Source organism: Pleurodeles waltl, chromosome 3_1 (genome assembly GCF_031143425.1).
Source record: "Pleurodeles waltl isolate 20211129_DDA chromosome 3_1, aPleWal1.hap1.20221129, whole genome shotgun sequence".
NCBI lineage: Eukaryota > Metazoa > Chordata > Amphibia > Caudata > Salamandridae > Pleurodeles > Pleurodeles waltl.
The window spans coordinates 1668109387-1668133382 of NC_090440.1; positions in this window are offsets into that span (position 1 = coordinate 1668109387).

A 23996-nucleotide genomic window follows, 5' to 3' on the forward strand; every position below is an offset into this window, starting at 1 on the left:
TATCCATCAGGAGTATAGCCCCTGTGAAGTTTGTCAGCATGTTATCCACAATAGTAGACAACTTTCGAATCTTTATGGAGTTTAAGATAACTCCCACTGAAGGAATTATTGCTCCAAATATATCACCCAGGACAGCAGCAGCTGTCTCTCTTTTCTGTCTAGTATGATGTAATTCAGACACTTTAGGAAACTTCCTTAAGTCATCAAATTGGTAAATCTTTGGAAAAACTATTCCCAAATAACATGTCCCATCCCATTCCTTTGGAAGACGGTAATAAGCATTAAGTCCACATATGTAATAGGTCCCTGGGATCGCTGGATCCTGTCCATTTAACATGACCGCCCACTTACTCTGAAACAAAAACACATGTCTGCACTCACTCGTTCCCACAAATAAAGTGTCATGGTAAGATTTTGGCCTATATATACAAAGCTTTCCTACGTGTAATGCATCTAAAGCTAATTTGCCTTGTGTCTTTATTGCACTATGAGCATAATCACTTGCAAACGTTTGTTTCTCTAATCCCTTTTCTAGCTTTTCTTTTAACGCTTTTCTTCCATCATCAGTGTGATCTAAAAAGCTCTTCTCTACAGGCGTTAGTAAGCAGGTTAGATTATTGTGATGCGCACAAGCTGTACCAAATGTCAGTGTGGGCTCAAAGAAACCCCTAACTATTTTTATACTATGATCTCTAGCTACCTTACTCAAATATTCATTTATAGGCACAAAAGAAAACACTACATCTAGATTAGAATAGAAGTACTGAATACATTCTTGATCATAAAACCTTGTTAATAACAAACTACAACTTATCCTGTATGTTAACGGCAAACTATGATAGGTAACCCCTTCTTGTACTGAGGAAGGAATTTTTGTGCACACATAACAATTCTTCACATCCATTGTTTCAACATAATCATTCAACAAGCGATACAGAACATTAGTAGATAGTTCCCCTTTTGTGTTAGTTTCCTCATGCAGATATTTCGTATCCTGCTCAAATCTCTCCCATGGTGTAAGTGTAGCAGTCTCAGGAATTGTAGCATTGTTAGTCGCACTCTTATCCACTAATGGCATTCCCACAATCACAGCTATGGATACTATCGTACACACAACACCCAAAATAATACCCAATCATCTACAAATCTTACTCCTCTTACTATTATCTCTAGTGTTAACCATGATCTGTAAAGAATCAGAAAGCAGAACAATATAAAGGCAAACAATCAACTGAGGAAGGTCTAAAGCTCTTTTTTTTTTCAAGCAAAGTCTTTCTTTAGCAAGTACTTACAGCGTTTCACTCACTCCCAGGATCATTGTCAAATCAGGTTAGCAGCGTGTCAAAATCAGTTTTTCAAAAGTCAATTCAGGTTAACAGTGTCACATCCGGTAATTTATCAGTCTCTTTTCTCAGGTCTCCCTTGATTCAATTTCAGCTTAACACAGTCTCTTTTATTTGTGACCAACTTCAAGCGCCATAATATTGACCTGGAACTTCTCGACCAAAACAGAATGCCAAGAACTCTTGTTGCCACTCGGCTGTTGTTGCCTAAGCCCATTGAGGACCTGCGTACCTTCTGTTTGCAATTCTCTTTCTTTTCAGTTTGCGATCACCCTGCAACTCTCCTTCACTCAGGTCTTCTTTCCTTGTGGTATCAACTTCTTCCTCTATTGTTTCATGTATAACCACTTTCTCCTTTGCAGCTTGTGACTCTGGCCACTTATCTCCCTCAAGTGTCCTTTTACTGTTCAGCTTTTCAGGTTGCTGGTCAATGCCCTCCTCTTGTGCTATGGTGTTTTCTCTTGATGGATCTGCAAGCGGCTCAGGAGGAGTCTGAACACTTTGACTTCCTTCTGTTTCACCTCATTCGCGTTCCGGGCCTGTCAGGGGTTCAATTTCAAACCTGTATCCGTCTGCTTCTGGGAGAACCTCTCTTTGGGTTCTGGTGCCTCAGTTGAGATAGGCTCACCGTCACCCTTCGGGATCTTGTTTGTTGTTTGAGTGACCAAGCCATCCTCAACGGGCTCTCCTTCAGTCTCAGTCCCCCTTTGATTACTCTCCGGCCCTGAGACTTCCTTTTCTGTAGCTGTTATTTTTAACAACTCAAGTTCCTCATCAGTTGGGCACGTCACCTTCTGTGTGTGACTGTCATGAATCCAGTTTGGAATTCCCTCACATTTCACAGTAGTAGTAGTTGTCAGTATCACTTGATACGGCCCCTTCCAACGTGGCTCCAAACACGACTTCCTCACGTGTTTCTTGACAACAACCCATTCACCGGCTTTCAGATTGTGACCTGGATCATTTATCGGTGGCAGGGTGGTTGCTTCCACCTGGTGAGAGAAAGAGCGGACCACGTCAGCCAGACCCTTGCAGTAGTCCAACACCATATCATCCGTGATATTCACAAGAGCATTTGCAGGCACTGCGGGCAACCTCATGGCCCGGCCCATGAGAATCTCATGAGGAGACAGTCCTGTTTTCTTGTTTGGAGTATTTCTCATCGACATTAGCACTAAGGGCAATGCATCTGGCCATTTCAAATTGGTAGCTGCACACATTTTTGCCTTTCTTGACTTCAAGGTACCATTCATCTGCTCCACTAGTCCTGAGGCTTCAGGACGGTAGCTACAATGCAGCTTTCGTTCAATGTTCAGTGCGGCACACAAGAGCTTAACCACCTCGTTGTTGAAGTGACTTCCTCTATCTGATTCTAAAGAGATCAGAAACCCGAAACGTGGTATCAACTCCCTAAGCAGCAACTTTGCTACTGTTAGACTGTCATTCCTGCATGTAGGGTAAGCTTCAATCCAGTGACTAAAGATGCACACAATCACCAACACGTAGCTCAGTCCTCCACACACAGGCATCTCAATAAAATCCATCTGCATCCTGCTAAATGGACCTCCTGCTCTCCCAATGTGGCTCAAATTCACCACAGTCCCATTCCCCGCATTCATCTGCTGACAGATGATGCACCTGTGACATATTACTTCTGCTGCTTGTCTGAATTTTGGAATGAACCAATCGATTTTGAACAACCTGATCATGGTGTCTCTTCCAATATGTGCTTGACCATGGTAAAACCTTGCAAACTGTGACAGGAGACTGTTTGGCAAAACCATTTTCTCCTCATCTGAAACCCACAAATCATCAGGTCTTTGTACACATTGCATTTTAAGCCAGGAACGTTTCTCCTCTTTGCTGGCGCGTCCCTGCAACAATTTTAACTCTTCCATTGTGTCAACCACCCTCAATGCATAACCTGTGCATGTCTCCTTTTCAGTTTCAGGTAACAATTCCCACAGATCCTTGAATGATATACAGTTCAATGCACAAAATCTTGCGACTTGATCTGCATACCCATTTCCCATTGACACAAAATCTTGCGATTTCACATGAGCTCTGCCTTTCACCACGGCAAATTCAAGAGGTAACTGAATCGCGTGCAACAACTCCTTAATTCTTTCACAATTTTTCACTGGAGAACCAGAAGAGGTCATGAAACCCCTCTGTGACCATAGCTGGCCAAAATCATGGACAATCCCAAATCCATATCTGCTGTCAGTATAGATAGTCACTTTTAATTTGTCAACGGAATGGCATGCCTTGATAAGAGCAACCAATTCAGCCACTTGAGCAGAGTATACTCTTTCAAGCCAAGACTCTTCTAGGATACCGGTTATTGTACACACGGCATATCCGGCTCTCAGTACTCCCACTGATTCTCTCAGGCATGAACCATCAACAAAGATAATGTAGTCATTTTCCTCCAATTGGGTATCTTTAATGTCAGGTCTCGGTTTGGTGTACAGTTCTGTTACCTCAAGACAATTATGTTCTACCTCTTCAGCATCATCAACATCTGTATTCTCATTAGGAAGCAAAGTTGCCGGGTTTAACACAGTACAGCGCTTCAAAGACACATTAGATGACCCCAGTATAATCATCTCATATTTGGTGAGTCTCGCATTTGTCATATGCTGGGTCTTGGTTCGGGTGAGTAGGATCTCGACTGAATGTGGGACCATTACTGTTAAGGGATGTCCCATCATTATGCCTTCACATTGAGTGAGGCTTTAACCAACTGCTGCAACGGCGCGCAGACACCCTGGTAAGGCTGCTGCGACAGGATCCAAAGTAGCTGAAAAATATGCTACTGGGCGGTTTGCACCTCCATGGACCTGCGTCAGGACAGACAAAGAACAAGCATCACTTTCATGACAAAACAGTACAAAAGGCATTGAGTAGCCAGGCCTACCTAAAGCTGGAGCCCTGCACATGCACTCTCTCAGTTCAATGAATGCCCTCATCTCTTTCTCGGACATAGTTAGGGTACCCGGGCCATCCTTAACCTTCTTAACTGTTAACCTCACCAAAGGCTTAGAGATAATTGAGAAGTTGGGAATCCACTGATGACAGTAACCCACCATTCCCAGAAACATCCTAAAGTCTCTCTTGGATGCCGAGGGATTCATCTGCAGTATGGCTGTCACTCTTTATTTGGATATTTTTCTTGACCCTTTCTCAATCAGATGGCCTAAGTACTTCACCTCTTTCTGACAGTACTGTAGTTTCTTTGGGGACACTTTATGTCCGTTCTTTCCCAAATGATTCAGTAAGGCAATTGTGTCATACCTACAGTCATCTTTCATTTTGGACGCAATCCGCAAGTCATCAATGTACTGTACTAAAGTCGAATTAAAAGGCAATTCCAATGCTTCTATGCCCTTCTTCAATATCTGATTGAAGATGGAAGGTGATTCTGAAAACCCTTGAGGAATTCGACACCAACTGTAAACTTTGTCCAAGAGTTTAAAACTGAAGAGAAATTGGCTATCCTCATGAAGAGGCACCGAAAAGAACTCTTGAGACAAGTCCACGACTGTGAACCATTCTGCATCACATGGAACCTGGAACATGATCACGGCTGGATTTGGCACTATAGGGCAACATTTTACCACTATCTCATTAATTTTTCTCAGGTCTTGGACCATTCGAACTTTCCCACAAGGCTTTCTCAAACCCATTATTGGCGAATTACATGGGCTGCTCATCACTTCTTTTAAGACCCCTTGCTTCACAAAGTCTGTAATTATCTGCGTCACTTATATGTGGACATCTTGTGCCATATGGTACTGTGGTACGTGGGGAAACACTGCATTCAGCTTCACATCTACTTTGAGTGGTTCTACTCCTTTTATCAGTCCTACCTCTTTTCCTGTCAAGTCCCACACCTTCTTTGTGACAGTTCCCTGTAATTCGGTTGGCAAATCGGTCACTGTGAACATCGGGAAGAAGCTTATCAAAGGGTACTCCTCATCTGTGGTCTCCGTCTCAGGTTCTGAGATCTGACCATCGTCCCCTTCATCATCACTGTTCGTCTGCACCTCAATCCCTTCATTGGAAGAGGTAATCGAACACCTCGTCTTACACAGTAAGTCTCTTCCCAGTAGGGATACGGGACTTGAATCGCAGACTACAAACCTGTACAATCCTTGAAAGGTACCAATCTCAACCTGAACCGGATCCGTAATCGGATTTGTCAGGAGCTGATTTGTTACTCCTACCACCTTTATAAAACGCCCCGAAAGCGACAATTTTGGAACCTCTGCACTTCTCACTGCAGAGCGTTTAGCTCCTGTATCACCCAGGAACGAAACCTTGTGACCCATCACCTTCCCTTGCACGTAAGGTCCCCTCTGATCTACTTCTAGGGACGCTGCAAGCCTGCACTCTTCACTATCTGAACAATCATCCGACCATTCATCGTTTATTCCATTCTCACCACGCAATGGGAACTGTTGTACTGTATTGTTTTGACTCATCGTTTGGCCTGTGACCTGTTAAGGAAGCATCACCTGTTGCTGTCCCATCGGAGCTAAAGGCAAATGCATTTGCTGTCTAGGTACCATGGAAATCTGCTCTTGTATTTGCTGCAACTGCGCTGGTTGAACACGTGGCATTTGCATTTGTTGCATAGACTGGAGAGCCTGCATCTGACCCATATTATTCTGGAAGTTCGGATTTGGACCCCTCATTCTTGGACCTCTTACATTTTGAAATGCACCAACATCATTGCTTTGTTGAACAACACCATCCTGCACCATCATCGGGCATTCCCGCTTACAGTGTCCCACGCCCCTGCATGCATGGCATGGTATCATCTTTTTCATCCCCTGCACATCATTTTGAACCACAACAGTATTCAAATCTGGACCACGGTTCACAAAACCTCCCCGACCTCTGCCTCTCGTTTGCGGCTGAAACATTCTGTTTCCTTGAGGTTGCTGTTGTACCATTTGCTGTACTCCATTTCCCTGCATCCCTGCCTGAGCTGCCTTAATTTGCATCACCATCACCTCCTCTTTCAGCTTTCTCTGCTTCAATTCAATCTCATCACTACAGTATTTCGCATACTGCAACACCTCATCAATCGGTTTCGCTTGCCAACAGATCAAATGATTCTTAATCATCTGGCTCATCTCTGGCCTCAACCCTTCAACAAACCTGAACACAAGGTGATTCATATCTTTTGGTTCTATGACCTCTGTGCCAATGTAATGCTTAAATGCTTTCAACAACCTCTCATAGTAAGCATGTATTGACTCTTTGCCTTCTTGTGCCGTTCGATCAATTTTCTGCCAATCAATAACTTTCGGTGACACTTCCTGTTTCAAAAACTCAATCACCTTATAGTAATATCTCATCACCTCAGGAGATCTTATACCTTGCTGGTTCCTCTGTCGGCCAATCCACACCTCTCTTGCACTCAAGCCACAAGTCAGCTGGAACTATAATCTCAAACAGAGTATTTAGGTCTTCCCAAAGACACTTTGCAGGCTTCACAAACCTGTCCGTCTGCTGATACCACTCTATTGGCTTTTCCCTCAACCTGGGATAATCATTTGTGAATGACAAAATGTCACCTCTAGACCACTGTACATAAACTAGAACCCCTCCAGCTGTCTCTCTCATTGGTAACATCTTTATTGTTCCTGTGTCTGGTGCAGCCTTCGTCTGCTGCGGTTCCAGGTAGTCACTGTTCCTTTTATCTCTCTTCTTTGCCCATCTGCCTTCCGACTTCTCTAATGCTCCCCAAACCAGCACACTCTGTAGTATCTCTTTGAGGTGTGCCTTCATCCCCGTAGATCTCATAAGGTCAAAATCTTTAGGCTCGAAGTCTAACCTATAACTCCTCTTCAGATGCTTAGTATTGTCTAAGTCTATGCTGTATTTGTCTGCCACGTTCGCTAACCTCTGATGCACCTTACTCACTTCTCTGGTTATTTTGGGGCACAGAAACCTCAATTCCGCTTCAGTGTATGATTCTAATCTGTTCACTCCCATAGTCCCTTCAACTAGCTCCGCTGCTTCCAGTCATTACTCCTTGATCACATACACTGGGCTTCGCCTGCGCATACAGCGGTACTGGTGGACCAACAGTAATCGGCAATGATATAGCAGCTGGTGTCTGTCCATTTCCCAAACCGGGTGGAGCATTAACTCCCATACCTTGATTCATCATAGGTGCTGTAACTGACTGCGGTCCTGCGACCGAAGTGTAATTCGGAACCACCTGTTGCTGCGGCTGGGGCAGCAATTGTGGAGTTGGCTCAATCTGCACTAGTTTTGATCTTGTGTATGCTGGATCAGACAGCACCATCAAACTCGTAGTTGTCTCTAATACTGGGACATCAGGATAGAGCTTCTGAATTGGTGGTGGCTGCAACTGTATCTGCGTTTCTGGTGCAGTGGATACACTAGCACCATTGTGTATCAGAGCTGATGTGATAACATTATTTTCCTGTGTTGCGCTTGTGGATCCCTGATTTTGTGTCAGATTTACAGGACCTGCACTAGTACTCGGTCTATTGTCATTCATAGCATATGGTTGCTGTCGATCATGTAACAACTGATTGAGAAACTTATCATCATCCGAATCCTCTGCATCTGCCCAAGACTTCTGAGTCTCCTTTTGCTTATTAGAGCCCTTGTCTGTTTTACAAGTTGCCTTTCTTCCCTGTGTTTCGGCTTTTTGAGTTATTGCCGGAAACATCCTAACTACGTCTATTATTTCCCTTCTCCACATCTTAGTCTCACTATCCCATCTAGCTTCGGCTAAAGTCTTTTCTGCTTTCCTCATTCTCCTCTCAAATTTCTGTTGCTTCTGTCGCATGGCCATTAATTCCCAAATTGCTAACGCCTCAAACTGAGCTGGTCTCGGAGGCGGCTTTTCCTCATTTAACGCTCTCCGCAAATCCTCTAGTATCCTTATGTTATAGGTTCCATTCTCTGGAAACACCAAACACCTATCTTTCTCTGTTAATTTGCACCATTGCTTTAGCCAAAGGCATGGCGCGACTCCCTTCTCCTCCATTACGGCATAAGCCAGAGTGTCCTCTGGCGGTGTAGGCTCCCCGACACTCACTGTAATGTACGCATCTCCCCTCAAAGCACTCTTTAAAGCCTTGAAAAACGTCATTTTTGCGTCTTTTATTTTGTTTAGAATCTAATCAGGAAGTGACTTTAGTTCCCAGAACACTCTTCGCCTACCTTCTCACCAATTGCCTCTCACAGACGGCTGCCAATCCATGCGCGACCCCTCTCGGCAACTAACCTATCCCAGTGCGGCTCCAATGACATCACACTTACACACTCTGTGGCTGACAAAGTCTTGCGGCTTGTCTTCCTCACTCCGAATCCACACAAACTAATGCAATATATTGCGAGCACCTTAACAACATAACCCAAATTTGCCGGTTTACTACATGAAGGGTAACACAATCGCTTCAGAACTTTACAGAGATTTCACTTGAAGCCTCGGCCGCTACTCTCTCCTTCTCAAATCCCGCACTCGCAAGCAGAATTCAACCCGCAAATCCTACTCTCGACTTGTCAATGGTTCGGTCTAGTGCACTTTAGAACTTGCCAAATCTCCATTGAAGGTTTTCACTCACACACTTTGACTCAAACTCGACTTGTCAATCACGCCTGATTGACCTATTAAACCGCGCAAATTACAACATAAACCAAGTGTCTCATACACTTACCAATATACTCTGGTGTCTTAGACCACGCCGGGTCCGTACATCACCAACAACCATGTGGACAATTTTTGAGCACAAAGCGCCACACTCACATGAAGTTCGCCGACTTCCCCACTCTCATACTGCGGAGTACGCCCACTCCTACTAAAACATTACCTGGCTTAAATTCTCACAAACCTCACAATTCACCTGCGATATGCATAAGCTGAGCAAGCGCAAATTCTACTTCACTCATACTATCACTAGAACACCGAGAACATACCCAACCCACTTCGGCAAGCTCTAAAATTCCGGGAAAGTCATTTGGGACTTAGGGGCACATTATACTTCCAATCTGCATGAATTCAAAATCAATTCTAAAACAATGGTCCCTCGCCCTAGGGCCCCAAAGGGCCTAAACCGCCCTCTGCTACCAGAACTGATAACGCGTCCCGTCTTAAATAATTAATTAGTCTGGGACTCGTTTTAGGCCAATGAATCTTTTGACCCTGATTGGAGACACCTTAGGACGAGACAATTAATCAACATGCCAATCAATAGATCAATAACTTCATCAATATTCACAATAACTAATCTATTCAAGTCTTCAATGGGAATCAAAACACACCAGGACCTTTCAGTCATGAATAAACACACAGGATTTATAAGAGTTATGATATTTATTCCCTATTGGTTACAATCTACTAGCAAGTTTATTAATCTCAAAACCATTAAACACATCAACAATGTCACAATATGGCAACTCGAATAAGATTTCATCAAAACAAATTCCACAAACATTTGAACAAAGCACAACGTCAACATGGATTAATTTTAGGAGAGTATAATTAGCACATTATTCAACAAAGCATAGATTCAGTCATTTGTCTATTTCCGTCAGTTTAGTGAACTCTTTAACTAACCTCGAATTAGCATTAGCATGTTGGGACTTCATGCAAAACAATTTAGCAACACAAATTTCGAAAACATCTAACTAGGGTCTCTATCAAAAGAAGCAGTTGGTACCTAGAAAGGAAAGGCAAACAGACAATTACAATTTCATTATCATATAATTACTCTCCGTAATGGGTCAGCATACAGAGTCAGTCTTCGTCCTCAGGACATCAGTTGATTCGCCATCAGCCAGGAAACTCAGCAAAGTTCAGCAAGATTCGGCAATAAGGAATACCTCCCTCATAAGGAGGAAAAGTATAGAATGGGCAGGCAAGGGTAAGGATGGTTTGAAGAATTAAACAGCAAAGTCTTTAAGCAGAGTAACAAAGTGGCTGGGTGATAGCAAAAGGCACGTAATGGCTCAGGAATGGCATAATGGCTAGTAATGGCTCCCCTTAATGGCTAATTTCTCCTCGTGTCCAACAATTATATCGATCTTGTTGTACAGTCCCCTAATTTCCAATAAGGCAAGTTTTGGTGCACCACTATCTCCATCCAATGGTTTACTTGTCGCCTCATTAAGATTGTCACCCCAGAACAGTTCTCACGTAGTTTATTGGCTTCTGTAATTGACGTTCCCAACGGGTAGAATGTCAGGTACAATTTCATGTTCTCGCGGTCCTCTCACATTCCCAGTCAGTAGTTCCATTGTCTATACCAGTTCAGGCGACCTTGTACCTGTTGCAAGTTTACCCCTTTGCATTCGGCAAGAATGTCTCCTTGAGCAAGTCGAGTCTCATGAGAAAGAATTTTCTACGGTTACACACATCTTCTAGCTTCTGGAAAACTACAACTACACGTCCTTCAGCAAGTCAGCACACTGCACGTTAGAAAAACACATTTAATATGAAACCGGGCAGCTAGGCCCCGACTCATGCTAACTAAGGCCTAGTGGTTACTTTAGTAAAACCTTAACATATAACTCTTAATGCTAATACAAAATCCTACATTAGTACATTAATATTTCATTATTAGTCAGTTTCATTTATCATCGTATACATTGGTGGCCACTCCCCGTGGGCACATTTCACACACACGTTTAGTAAAAGCAAATGGGCGGAACAGATATTTTCCTGGTGAGATATATAGGCCCCCCTCAGAACCCATACCGTTCTCTGAAATTAAAGACAAGCTTGACCTAAACGACCTAGGCTTTTATCATTTTCTTAAAATAACATCACTTATAGCCAAACATAAACCTCCAACCCCACCGATCTACCCAACACATTAGAAAAATTTACCTGAGGCGGTCACCTAGTTTCCAAACTGTAATCACTCCTATCCCCCACAAAAACCTCACTAAATAAACTAACACAAGACAAGTGGGAAACTCTACTATCAGAATTCAACAACAATCCAAAGATCTCACCGGACTGACCATCTACCTGGAGTAACTTCACTTCCAACATAATAATCTCATCAATAGCACAAAGAAGAAACTAGATTGCCAATATGGCCGACTGGACTCCCGCCAAACTTTATAAACTGCGTCGGCAATCCTCCTACACATGCTAGTGCTGTGAGAAGGAAACAGGAGACTTAAAACACATGCACGTCCACCAAAAAGTTCTGGCAGGACATCAGTAATACAATATCTCAAATACTTGATACAAAATGGACTCCTACTTTAGCCTCTACTACACTAGGCATCCTCCCTACTGACACTAAACAGTCATTAAAACAAAGACAACTGTCTCCTATGGGACATTATGGTCACTACTGGCCTTAAAATTATCCTCAATGAATGGAAAGACTCATCCAAACTATCCTCCCACATATGGTGGGAATGGGTCCAATTCACCAGAACTGTCTGTCAGTTGTTAAACTTACACTTGAAGACAGCACTAATGAAGAATGGTGAACTCTGGTGCAAACTAGACAACTTTATGTCTCACTCGTCTATGTAACCATGATCATCTGATCACTCGATCATTCATGCATTCACTCACTCATTCTCCCACCTTCATCTCCTCTCCTCAATCCCCCACCCCTCCTCTCCCGAACCACCCCCTTCTCCATGTACTCCCTACTTTTCATGCCATCATCTTCTTCTTCTTTTCTCTTGTCTACACTCTTTTACTCTGTCTCATTCACCTACAACTGAGGTACCTGAATCATTCACAGCAACCTAAAAAACTTTCTATGACAAAACATACACTGATTAACCTCACCTCACCATTTCAAACTAATAGACTTATCTCTACCGTCTACTTTTATAAATGTGGACCAACTCCTCATGCTATATCCTAAACTGCTGATCTTTTTTGATTGGATTATATTATACAATGTATTGTTTATTTTCATTTATGTTATTTAATTTTTCTATTGTATAAAATCCCAATAAAACCCTCTTGAAATAAAAAAAATATATTTTATTGCACATCTTGGGGTGATAGTATCAATGATGTCATAAAAAATGTTGTGACTGATGTAATATGTGGGGTAATTAGCAGTGCAGGTTGAGGGTGCGAGTTAGAGTTACCTTAGGGCACAAGTTATAGTTACTTGAGATAACTCTAACCATAACTGGTGAATTTCTATGGTTTTGTAAACTTAAAATGTGAGCCTAATTTTAACGTTCCTGTAAGCTTTGCTTTTTTAAGTGAACTTTTATGGGTTTTTTAAATTCTATTTCCATACTATAATGTCCCTGTAACCTTTGTTTTTTCAGTGAATTTCTATGTTTTTTGTAATGTAAAGTGATTTTCATTACTATGGAGCTCATTATGACTTCGGTGGATGGAAAAGCCATTGGGACGCCCCCATTTTTCTCCGTCCCCGCTTAACAGAAGACCCCAAAACTTTCCAGACACACACACTGAAGTAAGCGCCATATTTTCTTGGAAACTTTTGTGAACATTCATCAAATGGTGGCAAAGTTATTAGCAAAACAATTTTTTTTCTAACTTTAACTTTAAATACCTATTGGGACCACCACTATATATATATATATATATATGTATATATATATATATATATATATATATATATATATATATATATATATATATATAGCGGTGGTCACCATTAGGTAGTTATATATATGCCTTGTTACCCATGCAGTAGGCAGCATTTTGAGCCCACCTGATTTGCTTGTAGTGTGTGAATGCATGTTCTCATGAATTTAAAACATTTTCCACCACACTATAGGCGAGAGAAAGTGATCCTGCCTTTTTAATTTGCCATCTACCACTTTAACTCTGGTAAAATGCTGTTAATAATCTTTTTATTTTGTTTTATTTTTTAATAAGGTATGCCTTGATAATGTTGCTGGCTGCTTTCTTGTTACCACCTAGGATTAATCTACCAGCCTATTTTAGATATGGAACTTTATGTTGCTCATTTCCTAAATAATAGAGGCTTAGCATTAGCTCGACATATAAATATAGACACATTGTAAAAAAACAATAAAGACAGTTTACAAATATACAATGACATGCAAATCAAATGCAAAAACATGTGAATTGCATTTTCAATGTTCAACTGACTCCGGTAGTAGTACTGAAGTTCGTGGCAGAAATCCCCAAATCCATCATACCTAGACGCCTAATCTATGTTAAATGGTAATCAGGCCAGATTGCATACACATTTACAATTTAATTTGCAACATTTGAGCTTTGGAACACTGTCTAAAGTAATGGAATTCTATCACATATCAGTTAACAACAGAGATAAATATTTAGTTGCCACCTGGAAACCAACTAGGGTGCTGGCATGTTACGTCAGGGAAGCGACTTTACTCATTCCTCTTTGCAATACATAAAATGTTAGGTGTTTCTTCCAATAGGAGGATACGGTGCCACAAAACAGATAATCTTGGAACCAAAACAATTTATACCACAAATTGTCATGATTTGATGGTTAATCAGCGTATTCCTGAAAGAGAAATGTGTTAAACAAAGGGTGATGGCATTTTAAAGAAAACAAAGGAGGTCATAGCTACCTGCATTACCTTATATGGACCATACACTGAACATGAACTATGTTATTGGATTTCATTTTTTTTTATCATTGCAAAAGCATTTTATTTATGATCACTTTTAGGGTACGATTACTTTTGTGATATGTAATAACTATAATTAAATATGGCAACAAGTCATTTTAAATATGTTTTTTTGTTTCATTTCCTATTTAATCCTGAGAGTGCACATTGAACTACTGAATTTATCTATTTTGCAAAACTGAAAGGGTAATGCCCTGGATTCCAGTGCAAGTTAACGGAAGTAAACAGTGTCCGTTAGAATACTGTTTATATTCTGTTCCTAGCACTGCTTTTGCTACCTCTAAGGCCAGTGGTTAAAAAAGGTAGTGCCAGAGGTTTCAAGAGACAAGCATGATGTAGCAGGTGCCATCTTTAGAGACTCTAAATAATGTCCATCAATGAAAAAACGATTCCAGTCTCTTTTTGTTTTCAAACTTTGCTTTGGGCATTGTTTTAGTGTTGCTGTAATTAAAGTTCGGAAGCAAATGTAGAATAATATTTTCAGATACGCAGTTCATCCTTGTAAAATATTGCATATTTAACCAGCCTAAAAATGTAATATTTCAAGTTAACGAACAAAATCATGTACAAAAGGAAGGCAGATATTTTTGCTTTACTCAGACTGATTGTAGGTAGTTAAATGAAAGCTCCCAGTAAAAACAATTGAAATAGGTTCTGAACTGTCCAATTAAAAGCAATTAAGAGCCATTTGTGGTATAGTCCTGCTATTAGGCACTTTTACCTCTTGTTAAGTCTTGCCGATCAGTTAGCACAAGCTCTCTGGTTGCTAAAGACTTATTGTGAACTTACAATGGGTCCAGCCACTGGTTATCGTTGATTGTCTTTATTGTCACTCTTAATTGTTTGCTTCTTATTCAATGGCTTACCTTTGTCATCTTGCTGAGGTCCATTCCTAGAGCATAGTCACTTTATGATCCTCTTGTTTGACTGACTTACATCCTTACACTGCTTCCATTTGGGAATTACCTTTTTCTTTTACATTCAGCACTCCATGAGAGTGGATGTGCTATCCTGCTCTCTAACTTATGTGCTACTTCATCTCCTCAAATAGCCATCCCTGTGCTGTTTCACTCCCCACCCCAAACAACTTGTCCATAAAAGCACTGCACAATGGTTATTTATGCAGGGGTACTGCTCAAGAGCAGACTTTAAGAGTTAGGTTTGTTTTATCTCCTGAACATCACATACTATATGAACCCAGATGCTTTCCCACACAAAGGTTTTTATGGTGCTAGAAGAAGGGCCATCTGCTGCACTCAGCTGGCATCCTGGGCAGAAGGTGTACTTAGCATGACATTTCTCCTACAAATCCTTCACCTACAAATCTGTTAATTGGCTACCTCAGATTAATAAATGTGTGAACTCTGCAGAAAGTAAATTAGGCCTTGCCAAGCTTTTCATCCTTCTGCTGGCTGGGAACCTGGAGGAGGAGACGATAGCAGGTCCATCAATCTCCTCCTGAATGGCTAGGGGACACCACAGCTCAAGTGGGCAGTGGATGACTACAACCCCTGCCACCTTAATCAACTTGTCGCCCCCGTCCCCAAAGAGGTCCCAATGCTGTTGAGGGCATGGAGACCATAAGCCAGGGACAAGAGGATGTGAGGAGGGAACACAATGATGTAAAAATAGTTTAGAGGGATATTTACATTACAGAGGGTGGGTTTTTTGTGGGTGGGAACGAGTTGGAGAAGGGGATGGGTAGCATAGTGTTGTTGGTTTGGATTTACAGAGGGGTGGTGCTGTTGAAGATTATGTAGGTGCGGGTGAGTTGGGGAAGGGGTAGTATAGAGTTGTGCTGTTGTTTAAGGTTTGCGGTGACTGTTCATGGTGGTGTGCATGGCAGGGATTTTACTGTTTTAAAATAGTAATTTTATAGTACCAAATGGTCTCTTAATTTGTTAATCTATAGGCTTGCTTTATGTATCCAGTGTGAACAATGAACGGCTCACCTACACATTGTCAGAGGTCCAAACCTGGTCTATCAAAATGAACAAAGAAGTTACTTTGCTTTCGCTGTAAATGTCTACATGAGCTCCATTTCCATGCCACCCCCAAAGTGAGCCTTCACCCTCCTGCAATCAGCACTGTCAAACTGGCTATTCATAGGTCTCTCCTTTGTGACCTTTTAACTTGAGCCCACTTCTCTTAATAAAAGCTGTGTACTCTTCTCCGAAATCACTACTAAGTAGTAGTAAACACAGAATAGATACAATATTCTGACAACACCAAAACCCAATCCTCCACCCACTTACCTGAGTATGGTGACAGTCAAATCTACTCTCCTGTGAGCAGGTGTTGATGCAGGCAGTTTGCGGGCTAACCACTGACAGTTCTCACAGGCCCAAATAGGGAACAGGCAGAAAGGACTTTGCAACTTGAAGAGAAATTGAGTGGCAAATCATAAACATCTGCCAACATTAGTCATATTGGTAGACAGAGTCATTTTTAGTAAATCAAATTTTCTGTATTTTTCAAACACGAAAGTAGTCTCTTAAATAAAGTTATATAAATTATAAGCAAAGTATGGATTATTACACTGTACACCTGTGTCAGGGCCTCTGGCAAGGACTGGTGTCAAGAAATACAAAGTAGGCAGAATATTGGGTACAGAGTTGCCCAAGATCACAAAGAGAGTCAGAGGAGAAATGGGATCTAGGGCCATATGTACTAAAGCATTTTCCCATAGACACAGAGTGGGTAAAATCCTTTGGTACATCTGGCCCCTAAAGGGGAAGCTCTGCACAAGGAAACAAGAGAGTTAAGGCTCAGAAAGGCAGGCACTCAAGAGGCAATTTTATATATATATATATATATTTTTTTTATATATATATATATATCAGTATATATATATATATATATTTTTTTTTTTTTCTCCAAATGGCCCCTATCAGAGCGCGTTCCATTAAGTCGGTGCTAGTGTCAGGGACGGGCCAGCCGTGTGAACACTTTCCCACCAAATGACACAAGGTCAAACACGGCACACACAGGGAACCTTGTGTTTGAAAATGTATTCTTTCAACAAAGATGAGTAACCCAAACTCCAACTATATATATATATATATCAAACGGCACACACTCGTGCAGATCGTGCTCCCATTACGAGTGGAGTGTAAATAGACGAACAACTGGTACCGCTTATTGAAAGCCCGAAATATTCCAGAAAACACTCTCCCAGGCGTGGAACTGAAATCATAAAAATCTAATCACCTTCATGACGCGTTTTGGCCGAACAACGGCCTTGATCACACAATCACTGTGTTATACACCAAACAATTTAAATCAACTCCATAGTGCAATGAACATTAAAAAAGGACTCGATAATTCAATCTCATCTAAACATCAAGGCCAAAACACATCATGAAGGTGAATACATTTTTGTGATTCAGTTTTACGCCTGAGAGAATGTTTTATGGGATATTTCGGACTTTCTCTCTCTCTCTCTCTATATATATATATATATATATATATATATATATATATATAAAGATATAGGGGGTCATTCTAACCCTGGCGGTCGGTGATAAAGCGGCAGCCAACCCGCCAACAGGCCGGCGGTCCAAAAAATGGAATTCTGACCCTGGCGGGAACCGCCAACACAGCCCGCCACATTAACACTCCGACCGCCACGGCGGTACAGACAAACAGCGCGGCGGTCACCGCCAACAGGCAGGCGGCAGACAATGTACCGCCCACACTATCACAACTCACCAATCCGCCACCTTTTCCGGGGCGGGAGCCCCGCCGATAAAAACACGGCGGAAACAGACTACGGACAGGAAAACGCTCACCAAAACACACTCCACGAGTACGGAGGACAGCATGGAACCCGAATTAAACATCCTACCTGCACTCGTCTACCTGCTCATCTACCACGAGTACGAACTCCGGCGCAGACGACAACGGTGAGTACTGCACCTACGACACACGGGAGGGGGGAGGAGGAAAGGTTACGGGCACACACATATGCGACCCCCACCCCCCCAAACTATGTACACACCAATGCAGAGCAACAATGCACAGTGACACCACCCAAACCCCCCTGAAAAATGCAAAGACATAATTAAATTGTGAACCAAATTTTTATATAAAAAATAGACTCTGAGACGTATCGGCAACTATGCAAAATATCCATAACAAAATAATACTATACACACTGCCATGGCGAACCGAGGCAATTAGTCCGCTACATCCAAGTCAAATGGAACAATCCGTGGGCTACAGTGTAGCGACACAAGGGCAAAGCCCACACAGGAGACCTGAGTCCTTTGGAGAGAACACTGCAGGGGCATCTGATGAAAATACTACAGGCACCTCAGGGGGAAGGGAAGGGGGGTGCACCACAGCCACATGAGTCCACGACGCAAGATCCATGAAGGGGCCACCATGCCCACTGTGCCATCCTGGCGAGTGCAAAGCCACAGTCTCTCAAGTCTCTACAGTGGGTGGGTTGCCCACTGTACCATCCTGGGGAGTGCAAAGCCACAGTCTCTCAAGTCTCTACAGTGGGTGGGTTGCCCACTGTACCATCCTGGGGAGTGCAAAGCCACAGTCTCTCAAGTCTCTACAGTGGGTGGCTTGCCCACTGTACCATCCTGGGGAGTGCAAAGCCACAGTCTCTCAAGTCTCTACAGTGGGTGGGTTGCCCACTGTACCATCCTGGGGAGTGCAAAGCCACAGTCTCTCAAGTCTCTACAGTGGGTGGGTTGCCCACTCTGCCATCCTGGGGAGTGCAAAGCCACAGTCTCTCAAGTGGATAACAGTCTCCACTGGTCAAGGAGGAGGCATGGTGGGCACAGTGAACCATAAACAGTGCTTGAGATGAAGGGGCCCAGCGGAGCGGTGCTTGAGACGGCGGGGCCCAGCGGAGCGGTGCTTGAGATGAAGGGGCCCAGCGGAGCGGTGCTTGAGACGGCGGGGCCCAGCGGAGCGGTGCTTGAGACGGCGGGGCCCAGCGGAGCGGTGCTTGAGATGAAGGGGCCCAGCGGAGCGGTGCTTGAGATGAAGGGGCCCAGCGGAGCGGTGCTTGAGATGGCGGGGCCCAGAGGAGCGGTGCTTGAGACGGCGGGGCCCAGTGGAGCGGTGCTTGAGATGAAGGGGCCCAGCGGAGCTGTGCTTGAGATGAAGGGGCCCAGCGGAGCGGTGCTTGAGACGGCGGGGCCCAGCGGAGCGGTGCTTGAGATGAAGGGGCCCAGCGGAGCGGTGCTTGAGACGGCGGGGCCCAGCGGAGCGGTGCTTGAGACGGCGGGGCCCAGCGGAGCGGTGCTTGACACGGCGGGGCCCAGCGGAGCGGTGCTTGAGATGAGGGGGCCCAGCGGAGCGGTGCTTGAGATGAAGGGGCCCAGCGGAGCGGTGCTTGAGACGGCGGGGCCCAGCGGAGCGGTGCTTGAGACGGCGGGGCCCAGCGGAGCGGTGCTTGAGACGACGGGGCCCAGCGGAGCGGTGCTTGAGACGGCGAGGCCCAGCGGAGCGGTGCTTGAGATGAAGGGGCCCAGCGGAGCGGTGCTTGAGATGAAGGGGCCCAGCGGAGCGGTGCTTGACAGGAAGGGCCCAGCGGAGCGGTGCTCTTCTGCACGGCGGGCCCTGTTCAGCGGTGCCTATCTTCACGGCGGGCCCTGTTCAGCGGTGCTCTTCTGCACGGCGGGCCCTGTTCAGCGGTGCTCTTCTGCACGGCGGGCCCTGTTCAGCGGTGCTCTTCTGCACGGCGGGCCCTGTTCAGCGGTGCTCTTCTGCACGGCGGGCCCTGTTCAGTGGTGCCTATCTTCACGGCGGGCCCTGTTCAGCGGTGCTCTTCTGCACGGCGGGCCCTGTTCAGCGGTGCTCTTCTGCACGGCGGGCCCTGTTCAGCGGTGCCTATCTTCACGGCGGGCCCTGTTCAGCGGTGCTCTTCTGCACGGCGGGCCCTGTTCAGCGGTGCTCTTCTGCACGGCGGGCCCTGTTCAGCGGTGCACTCCTGCACGGCGGGCCCTGTTCAGCGGTGCTCTTCTGCACGGCGGGCCCTGTTCAGCTGTGCTCTTCTGCACGGCGGGCCCTGTTCAGCGGTGCCTATCTTCACGGCGGGCCCTGTTCAGCGGTGCTCTTCTGCACGGCGGGCCCTGTTCAGCGGTGCTCTTCTGCACGACGGGCCCTGTTCAGCTGTGCTCTTCTGCACGGCGGGCCCTGTTCAGCGGTGCTCTTCTGCACGGCGGGCCCTGTTCAGCGATGCTCTTCTGCACGGCGGGCCCTGTTCAGCGGTGCCTATCTTCACGGCGGGCCCTGTTCAGCGGTGCTCTTCTGCACGGCGGGCCCTGTTCAGCGGTGCTCTTCTGCACAGCGGGCCCTGTTCAGCGGTGCACATCCAGTAGGTTGAAGGGAGCCAGACCTGGCCTGGACTCCGTGCTCAGACGCCCTCCGGCCGTGATGTTCCTGGGCCCTTCGGTGACGGAGTCCTGGGCCCTTTGGTGTCCTCCTTTACAGCTGGGATGAGGCATGTGGGGCCCACCTGCTCCGCGCTCCTGCTGGCTGACGTCTCCGCCCTGCTGCCCTTACGCTCCTTAGATGGGGCTCTCGGGCCCTTGCCTCCCCTAGACGTTGTGGCTGGTGAAGTGGGCGAACTCTGCTCCTTGGGGGCAGCAGTGTCAGTCTTCGCACGGCGGCCCTTGTGTTTCCTGGTCCTCTTGCCGGGGGGGGGCTGGATGTGTCCTTGCTGCTGATGGAGGTGTCACTGCTGGCAAAGGGTGGGCTCCAGAACCCATGCACAACAGTGACACCCGAAGTTGGGCTGGTGGTGGCTGTGGTGCTCTTGGGACTCTTTGAAGATGGAGGGGTAGGTCATCGGAGGGGAAGAGGTCAAGATTAGCCAGGAAAAGTTTTTTAGGGCCAAGGTAAAAGGTAGGAGAAGTGGAGATGGAAGTGGAGGAAGAGGATGTGGTTGTAGGAGAGTCAGGTGTGCTGTCATTGGGTGAAGGTGCAGGTGCTGTAGGCTGTTGTGAGGTGGATGTCTGTTGGGTGGGTGTCTGCCTGCGTTTGTGTGTCTTGGAAGGGGTGGTGACAGACACAGTGGGAGAGGACACAGGGGACGTGTAAATGGCAGTGGGGGTGGTGACTGCACGCGTGCGGACTGTACAGGAGGGTGTGGTGGTGATGGAAGCACTGGCTGATGTTGGTGTGCATGCAGGTGTGAGTGGAGACGTCACAGGGAGGGAGGAGGGAGACGAGGAGGAGGGGGACACAGGGGTGGTAGTGACTGTTGGGATGTCTGCATCTGTGTGTTGCTTGGGTGAGTGTTTGTGGGATCTGTGGTGCTTGTGTCTGGATGAGCTGCCCTTGGGTGTTGAGGTGTGTGCAGGCTGGTCAGATGGTGTGGATGGGATAGGCTGAGGAACAGGAGACAGAGACAGGGTGGAGGCAGTCAGAAGAGGGAGGCTGGAAACAGGGACAATGGCTGCCGTCAGTGCTGAGGCCAGAGCATTGAACGATCGTTGATGGGCAGCCTGACCCGAATGAATGCCCTCCAGGTAGGCATTGCTCCGATGCACCTCCCTTTCTACCCCCTGGATGGCATTCAAAAGGGTAGTCTGCCCAACAATGAGTGTCCTGAGGAGATCAATGACCTCCTCACTGAGGGCAGCAGGGGTAACAGGGGCAGGGGCTGAGGTGCCTGGGGAGAAGGAGACGCCCGCCTTCCTGGGTGAGCGGGCACGGAGCGTAGGCTGAGGGGCTGCTGGGAGGGCGGGGCTGGTGCGCTGGGTGGCGGCTGTACCTGTAGAGGCGGGGGGCCCGGATGTTGCCGCCACCGCTAGGGAGCTCCCATCCGAGGACGTGTCGCTGTCGCTGCTCTCACCAGCGATCCCCGTCGTGGTGCTCCCCTCGCCCTCCGGCTCACTTGGGCCCTCGGTGTCTGTTCGTGTGCCCACCGGGGCCTTGTGGCTTGCAGCTCCCTCGTGCTCCGATGCCAAATCTCCTCCGCCTGATGATGCTAATGCACACATGCACAAGAAGATGAAGAAGAAGGGTGGGGGGAGAAAGAGATAACCTGGTTGAGTGCATGCAATGTCAACACCGTTGGCGGAGAGGACCGACACAGGAGCCGCATGCACTAAGCCGCGCATTCGGGGCACACTACTCAGTACTTCTGACTCGGACAACAGGTCAGGAGACGACAAGCGCGCACATGTGTGAGGCTGGACCATCAATAGCTGGACTTGTCACCCTACGGAGGTGGGGGCCGGGAGCACAGGGCCATGCCTAAGGGAGAGGACTACACTACAGAAAGCGCCCTGGCCTAATGTCACCCCCAACCCTCCTCCCCCACCCAGACGCCTCCACTGCGCAGAAAGATAGCTGAATGTGCTGATACTCACCCCCTTGTGTCTGCTGTGATGCTCTCAAGCGCCCATCCAACTCCGGGTAGGCCACCGCCAGGATCCGGGACATCAGGGGGGTCAGGGTATGACTGGCACCCCTCCTAGGTTGGGAGGCCATCCCCAGCAGTGACTCGGCGGTCTTCCTGGTTCCGCGGCGGATGTCCTCCCACCTCTTGCGGCAGTGGGTGCCCCGTCTGACGTGGACCCCCAGGGCCCGGACTTCCTTGGCGATGGCACGCCAAATCCCGACTTTCTGATGGGCGCTGACCTATGTGACATGTACAGGGTGGGAAGGAAACAATCATCAACTTACTGCATGTTAGATGTGATTGGCCCCCCCTCCCCAACCTTGCAATATAGCACATGCTCTCATCTGTCGTGCGTTGCACTCCTCATTCGCCCCCCACCCCACCAACTTACATCCACCCCACTCCACACAGGCATCGCCCATTCCATGTGCACCCTGTGTACTCACCTGTTGGTCTGGAGGACTGTAGAGTAACGCATACTGGGGGAGGACCCCATCCACGAGCTTCTCCAAGTCTTCAGACGTGAAGGCAGGGGCCCTTTCCCCAGTCGCAGCAGCCATTGTCACTTCCAGACCGAGTTCACAGCAGCCCTTGCAGTATAGGTCCTCTCCTGTGGATGATCAGGTCTCGAGTGATTAAGCAGATAGAAAATGGCAGTCACGCCCGCGGCGGTGCGTACCGCGGCGGTGCGTACCGCGACCGCCGGCGCACATTGTCATTGGTTCCTGAAACCCATAGGCTTCAATGTTATCCAATGCGGCTCCGTATAGCGGTCTTCGGCCGCCTACCACCACGGTGTGCTCCGCCAGCGCAGTGACCTCACATCCCATTGTCCCACTTCACAGGTCAGGCAGCCGCCATTTCAAGGGCCCACATGGAATAATCTCTACTGCGACACACAGGCCTAGGCCTGGCATTGCCACACATACACGCCTTTCAATACCTAGATAACCGTGTGCCATGCAAGCAGTGGTGAACGTACCAGTGATTATCTTGACTCTGTGCTCCATGTTGTCCTTCCTAGGCACCGTCCGCTGGGATTTGCGAGGAGAAGGATGAATCCTCGCGTGTACCGACCGCTGGTGGACCTGTCGACAATGGAAGAACGCCACATCATACTACGATACCGACTTGACCGTGCCACCATCCATGAACTGTGTGCCCAGCTGGAGCCAGCCCTGATGTCCCCCATCCGCCAACCCACAGGAATTCCCCCTCTGGTGCAGGTGCTGTCAGTCCTCCATTTTCTTGCAAGTGGCTCATTCCAGACAACAGTGGCCATGTCATCTGGAATGTCTCACCCAATGTTTTCTAAGGTGTTGTCTAGAGTGTTGTCTGCCCTGACGAAACACATGCGGAGTTACATTATATTCCCAGAGGAGGTTGATTTGCCCACTGTGAAGGGTGATTTTTATGCCCTTGGACATATTCCCAACATAATTGGTGCCATTGATGGGACCCATGTAGCCTTAATCCCCCCAAAAGACGATGAGCAGGTGTACAGAAACAGGAAGAGCTACCATTCTATGAACGTCCAGGTGGTCTGTTTGGCTGACCAGTACATCTCCCATGTGAATGCCAAGTTCCCTGGGTCAGTGCATGACGCGTATGTGATGCGTAATAGCAGCATCCCT